Raw genomic sequence first — 7,790 nt, 5'->3', positions numbered from 1 at the left:
AGTGGACGAGCAAAAAGGCACTGTGTTTGTAATCTCACTTAATGAATTTAACGAACTAGTGAGCTTTGCTTCCAGTTCGACCTGTTTATTACAGTTGAAATTATTATTTTCATACTGGTGCTCTTGCCGAACAGTCTCAATCCACTGGCAATCGTCTCACTTTCCAGTTTGTTCAGGGCGCAACGCATAGTGGAGTCACCCACGGTCATTGTTCGTCCAAGGTCTGGGTCATCTCACACTTGAATCGTATCATGCGCACAAACGCTTAACAAAAAGTGGGTTTCCCTACGAAGAAGGACCTTTGTAACTGTAATTGTGACCTTTCGTTGTATAATTGCTTCACTTAATGTTGTCAGAAATTACAAATTCCGTTTCAATTGATCCGTATTTTGCAACCAAGGGCGATAAGTGTAGTCAGTCACAGACAAGAGAAGGTACTTCCAAAAAATCTAACATTGACATAGGGTACGGGAGACCGGGGCTAGTCCGCCCTCGGGGCACATCCGTCTTTGTCTGTTTATTCTTACGTTTGCCACCTTTTAGTCATTCACACCATGTGAGAGTGGTGTCCCTTCTTCCCGCCATATCCTGCAGAAGTTCAGAGGTTGCGCGCCCATATATCGATCGTGAGTACAGATCACAAAAAGTGTTTTTCTTCATTTTTGGCTCACGTAAGTGTAGCCTATGCGATGCTAACTTTTGTCTGTCTGTGCGTGCGTACGTGCGTGCGTGCGTGCGTGCGTGCGTGCGTGCGTATGTATGTATGTCTGTGGTAGAAACTTTAACATTTGAAGACGTCACTACATTTGAAGACGTCACATTATGACGTAAGAGGGTTAGACGTCACGCGAAGGAATTACTGAAAGTCTCGGTCATTGTTATTTTGAGCGGGCCGATACTAGTTTTTTCTTCCAAATCGGCCATTCAGATCTAGATCTAGTGTCTCGCTTTCTTGCACAGTGTCACCTATGCCGCTTACTGTGTGTGTGTGTGTGTGTGTGTGTGTATGTGTGACGAAGTGATTGAGTTTGTGTTACTGTTTGTCGATTTCTTACGTGAGCCTTGAAGGCTTCGCCTCTTGTAACATGAATGCATAGGAGTTGACTTAGGTTTTGATGCATTACCTCTGAGAACAAATACTTAGTATTGGTGTCGAGTGAAAGTGCGTTAATTAAGGTCGAGTTCTGACGAAAGTTTTGCTTCTTCCTTCCCATGTTGTGCTCGCTATCTGGCACTAGAGTTGCCTGCCCGTGCGGGGGCAAGTCCGCCTATTTGTCATGGGGCATGTTCGCCGTGAGCAGTATGTACAACAAATGTTCATGCGCACATAAAAACTGTCTGCACATTGATATCAGCTATACATTTGTCTTGATGTAAAATAAAAACCAGTCTTCTAGTTCATCAAACTCGCCAGTTATGCTACCAAAAGCTTAAAAGTAGGCGGACTAGCCCCGGTTTCCTCGCCAGTTATGCTACCACAAGCATAAAAGTAGGCGGACTAGCCCCGGTCTCCCCTAACGTAATTTTGTGTTACATTCTTTCGTATTTTGTCATTGGCATTTTTGAACCTAATATTGAAGGGAATTAAAAAAGCTTTCCCACTAAAGCTTGCCCCCTACTAGTCTTGTACCTACTATGGGATAAGAGTGGCGGACTTGCCCCACCCTGTAGGTGGACTTACCCCGACTTGGGGCAAGTTTGCCTACGTTAGGGTAGGTCTACTTAAAGCAGTATGTACAACAAATGTTCATGCGCACATAAAAACTGTCTGCACATTGATATCAGCTACACATTTGTCTTGATGTAAAATAAAAAATCAGTCTTCTAGTTCATCAAACTCGCCAGTTATGCTACCAAAAGCATAAAAGTAGGCGGACTAGCCCCGGTCTACCCTACTTAATAACCTTTACGCTGATATAAAATTTGCCGTGACTTTCTGTGTTAGAAACATATTAAAAAAAAAAATTAAATCAGACTTTTGGACAGACTGTACTGAGCGCATGTTATCTACAGTAGTGAGCGTGCAAGTTGTCAACTGTAGCTATGTACGTATCTGATCAAATTGGCATCGAGATACACCGAGGCCTGATAATGTTCTGGAACCTCAAGGGAGGTAACCCTTGCTATGTTGACATGACCATCATTTAAATTATTTTCTGTTGAACAGTTCTCGATTGCCAAATCGATGTGAGGACATGAGATTGTATCATTTGCTGATCAAGGTTATAGAACTGTCCGAGGGAGGAGAAGTAACTAATACCTTATGAAAAACACACACACACACACACACACACACACACACACACACACACGTACCTACGCAAGTACATACGCACGCACGCGCACAAACACATACACACACAAATACAACTATTGTAACACACCTTGGTTTTATGCATGTATTAATCGATGTGCAAAGTTTCGTTATAAAATTCACACATGCATTCACACTCGCATACACAGACGCGTACGCACACACACATACACGTGACATACGCACGCACACACGCATGGACACACACACACACACACACACACACACACACACACACACACACACACACACACACACACACATATATATACACACACACGCACACACACATACAAACACACACACAAGTATTCGGCACGCCGTTCGCACACACGTGCACACAAGAACATATCTCTAAAGTAAAACCAGTGGAGAAGATAACGCAACGAAAGTTAACCCAAATGCCCCTGGATCAGTATCATGAGTTATTTATAATATGCTATCAAAACAAGACAGGTTGCTCGTGCATGTATGTCTAGCCTTTAACTCTCTATAAGTCAGCCAATGCTACGTCATCCGATGTGGATGGTTTGTGTATGTGTATGTGTCTGTCTAATCTAAAGTTCTCTAAAAGACAGCTGATTCCATTGCTTCCGAAGTGGGTGCTTCATCTTCGTTTGAGTTGAGTTATGTTTGTATGTCTAACCTTAAAACTCTCTATCATTCAGCTTACACTAGGCGAGTGTTTCGTTTCTACATGCATGTCTGGCCTTCAACTCTCTATCATTCAGCTTACACTAGGCGAGTGTTTCGTTTGTACATGCATGTCTGGCCTTCAACTCTCTATCATTCAGCTTACACTAGGCGAGTGTTTCGTTTGTACATGCATGTCTGGCCTTCAACTCTCTATTATTCAGCTTACACTAGGCGAGTGTTTCGTTTGTACATGCATGTCTGGCCTTCAACTCTCTATTATTCAGCTTACACTAGGCGAGTGTTTCGTTTGTACATGCATGTCTGGCCTTCAACTCTCTATTATTCAGCTTACACTTGGCGAGTGTTTCGTTTGTACATGCATGTCTGGCCTTCAACTCTCTACAAGTCAGCCAAAGCTATCTCATCCCCGGTAGGTTCGTCTTCGGCGCCCTGGGGACTTTGTCTTTCCGCCTCGTGCTCCTGCTGCTCTTTCAGCTTCCGGTTGAGCAGCTCGGGGCAACACATATGGATGATCATCACCACGGAGCAACACAGCACCAGGAATCCCCCGCACACGATGGCTGCTAGGTCTTTAGCCTCTACGGACATTGTGACGTGGGTTTCTGTGACGTAGGGTGAGGGTGCATATGACGTCAGGATGTCGTTGTGGTGGGGCGAGTAACGGGAGGCTGTGGCGATGTTTTTCTTGATGTATGAGGAGTGCTTTAACGTCAGGGTTTTGTTTGAAGTGGGGGAAATGTCCTCGTTGTTGGAGAGCTGTTATGACGTTCTTTGATGTAGAGTGCTATAAGGTCAGGGTTTTGTTTCAGCCGAGCGTGTGTCAAGTACGTCTCCCGGGGTACAGCTATGACGGCAGTTTGTTGTAGAGCTTTGTGACGTGACGTCACGATATGATGTCAGGTTCTTGCAGAGCCTTACGTCTGTTCAAGGACACGTCAGATTAGTGTAAATAGAAATAGAGTCTTGTCATCGGGATACTGCAGATCTGTGTGATGATTCAGGGCAGGCTTACTTCCGTCGGCGAGAATGTCCCTTGGCGTTGAGCAGAATGGTGTTTCAGCAAGAAACTGCAACGGAAGAATATGACAGAGGTATACGACGTTTCTGAAGGCACTTCGTTGGTATTTTCATAATTCTGCTGTGGTTTAGACAACGGTAGTAACGTTACGATGCCAGAACCACCAGTGACGTTCCACAGAGTTACGGTTGCAGGATAAAAAAAACCTGCTAGTCGACAGCGAAATCTACAAAATAAGTGCCTCACATCAAACCAAATAAATGAAAAAGAAGGTAATTAGGTAAATAAGTAAGTAAGAGAGTCAGTCAGTCAGTCAGTCAGTCAGCCAGTCAGTCAGTCAGTCAGCCAGTCAGTCAGTCAGTCAGTCAGTCAGTCAGTCAGTCAGTAAATATGTAAGTAAGTCAGTAAATATGTAAGTAAGTCAGTCAGTCAGTCAGTCAGTAAATATGTAAGTAAGTCAGTAAATATGTAAGTAAGTCAGTCAGTCAGTCAGTCAGTCAGTCAGCAAGTAAGTCAGTCAGTCAGTCAGTCAGTCAGTCAGTCAGCAAGTAAGTCAGTCAGTCAGTCAGTCAGTCAGTCAGTCAGTCAGTCAGTCAGTCAGTCAGTCAGTCAGTCAGTCAGTCAGTAAATATGTAAGTAAGTCAGTAAGTCAGTCAGTCAGTAAGTTAGTCAGTAAGTCAGTCAGTAAATACGTCAGTCAGTAAGTAAGTAAATAGTAAGTAAGGAAGGAAGGAAGTTAGCAAGTATGAATAAATAAATAAACTCTTGCCCCATATTTCCTTACCACTATTTCAACGATGTATTTGTTCTTCTGCTGAATCACTAGTTACGCTGTTCAGACAAAAAGAGAGATGCCGTATTCCGCAACGTAACAACACGCACTACTTCTTTTCCTTTCGCAAAACACAAAACATTCGCCGGAGTGCTTTTGCAATGTTTCACATCGAAAATGTCGACACGATTGTCACACGATGTCAACGTGTTACGCCGGTTTTCTGACTTGACGTTTCCTGAACCTCTTGACAGCCGAAGAAATGTGAGCCTGCATGGGAAAACCAGGCTAAATTGTCGTTTTACAAAAAACAGAATTGATCTAACTGTAATAGTTTTTTCACAGTACTGTTTTGAAATATGTACACGTTAAGATGAAGTTGGATGATCAATAAAGCGATTGAGCAGTACATCTGAAGATTGATAATTTTATCACACAAGAAAATAGCTCGCTGCGTCTTTAGCCGGGTTTTCCCATGCAAGCTCACAAATATAAAGGCACAGTCATTCCCGTAAAAAACAATTGTGCTTGCTATTTCAAATCTGCTTAGACTTTAACATGGGGTGAGACCATCCTCCACTTGGACGCGTACCACAATTGTGACCCTCCACCACGAAATGAGTCGCATGTCACCTCGCGCGGTTCTGCGCTAGGCTTAAAATAGTCCGGGGAGTGTCTGGTAACAGTGTGAGCTGAGGGTCACCTTAGTCACAGGCTTATAACTCAAACAGTGTTCGCTCTTTTCTAAAACGGTTTTCCCCACTGGATAGAGCATAAAAAAACTCTTTAGGAAAATGTAAAAATATGAAAATCATGCAAAGGTGACATGCGACTCATTCCGTGGTGGAGGGTCACAAATCAACATGCTGTGACTGATTTGTTTGCACACTTTGAATATTTTGATAAATTAAGTTCGACTTCAAGTGGCATTTCAGAACATTCATTAAAACAAATCCCACTCTCCACAGCAAGGCCTCAGGATGTTGATTGTTGATTGTTGATTGTTGGTTGTTGATTGTTGATTGTTGATTGTTGATTGTTGATTGTTGATTGTTGATTGTTGGTATGTGTTCTAGCGGAAGAATGGTTTTATCTCATGCAATAATCGCCTGGCCAGATGTGGAATGGTTAGCCGAATCGATTACGTGGTAAGCACTGTGTCTACGATGAAAAAAAAATCAATTACAAAATCATAATATGGAATCCAAAACAACCAGAACAAATGGCTTCAAGGGAAGCAATCAACTCAGTTGCTGCTGGTCGACAACAGCAGTTGTTTCCCTTGATACTGTTAGACTAAAAGAAGTGTTGTGACAGTGACGTACGTAGAACTAAAACGTTACGACACACGAATAGCTAATTTGAGACCCATTGGTACTTCGATTTCCCACGACTTCTCAAGAACTGTTGAGACATAGTCATATGTGTAGATACCAAATGACTGAGGGTAATTGGACCATTGCATTTTTTGACAGAACATATTTTTTCAGGCATGCATGCAAATTATGTCTTAAGTTCATAAAAACGACTTACTGAGAGGTCTTTGCAAGTTGAGTCGGCAAGAATATGGGTTAAGTCCGTGTATTTCCATGTTGCCCTTCCATTTGTGTCCTTTTTTGGGGGTTAATTTCATTTTTTGATGCCTATTTTTTTCAGTCGCAGCTCATCATCTCAAATCTACCTGTCGCAAGAAAAGTGTCATGTGACATCGTTTTATTTATTATATTTAGTCAAGTTTTGACTAAATATTTTAACATCGAGGGGGAATCGAAACGAGGGTCGTGGTGTATGTGCGTGTGTGTGTGTCTGTGTGTGTGTGTGTGTGTAGAGCGATTCAGACTAAACTACTGGACCGATCTTTATGAAATTTGACATGAGAGTTCCTGGGTATGAAATCCTCATATGTTTTTTTCATTTTTTTTATAAATGTCTTTGATGACGTCATATCCGGCTTTTCGTGAAAGTTGAGGCGGCACTGTCACGCCCTCATTTTTCAACCAAATTGGTTGAAATTTTGGTCAAGTAATCTTCGACGAAGCCCGGGGTTCGGTATTGCATTTCAGCTTGGTGGCTTAAAAACTAATTAATGACTTTGGTCATTAAAAATCGGAAAATTGTAAAAAAAAATAAAAATTTATAAAACGATCCAAATTTACGTTTAACTTATTCTCCATCATTTGCTGATTCCAAAAACATATAAATATGTTATATTCGGATTAAAAACAAGCTCTGAAAATTAAATATATAAAAATTATTATCAAAATTAAATTGTCCAAATCAATTTAAAAACACTTTCATCTTATTCCTTGTCGGTTCCTGATTCCAAAAACATATAGATATGATATGTTTGGATTAAAAACACGCTCAGAAAGTTAAAACAAAGAGAGGTACAGAAAAGCGTGCTATCCTTCTTAGCGCAACTACTACCCCGCTCTTCTTGTCAATTTCACTGCCTTTGCCATGAGCGGTGGACTGACGATGCTACGAGCATACGGTCTTGCTGAAAAATGGCAGCTACTTGACTAAATATTGTATTTTCGCCTTACGCGACTTGTTGTGACTAGTGTTAAAAAAAAATTGCCAGCGTGTCTGTATGTAGGTTAAAATAGTGTGACTAGAAATGTATACAAAGTGTTCATCAGTGAAGGAATCTAAACAAAGGAGGTTTCCTTTTGCGTGGGGACACGTCAACAAACGGGCATGAAAGACACTGGGTATTATATCCAGGTGATAATTGATTCGCGCACTCAACGAGTCTACGGACAAAAGTGACATCGCCGGTAACGGCGTCAACGTCGCTTTGTTATGTAGATTCATGTGACTTGTGTTTAATGGAATGCACCGCAGTAGAGATAATGCAAAACAATGAATGTTAACTGGTGTCGGGTGAATGGGAACAACTGGGAGAAGACAGAGAAAGAGGGAAGAGAGGTTTGCTTGCAGAAGACAGAGAAAGAGGGAAGAGAGGTTTGCTTGCAGAAGACAGAGAAAGAGGGAAGAGAGGTTTGCTTGCAGAAGACAGAGAAAGA

The sequence above is a fragment of the Littorina saxatilis genome, linkage group LG7 (assembly GCF_037325665.1).
Source record: "Littorina saxatilis isolate snail1 linkage group LG7, US_GU_Lsax_2.0, whole genome shotgun sequence".
In the NCBI taxonomy this organism is placed as follows: domain Eukaryota; kingdom Metazoa; phylum Mollusca; class Gastropoda; order Littorinimorpha; family Littorinidae; genus Littorina; species Littorina saxatilis.
Note: the sequence above shows the minus strand (reverse complement) of the source record.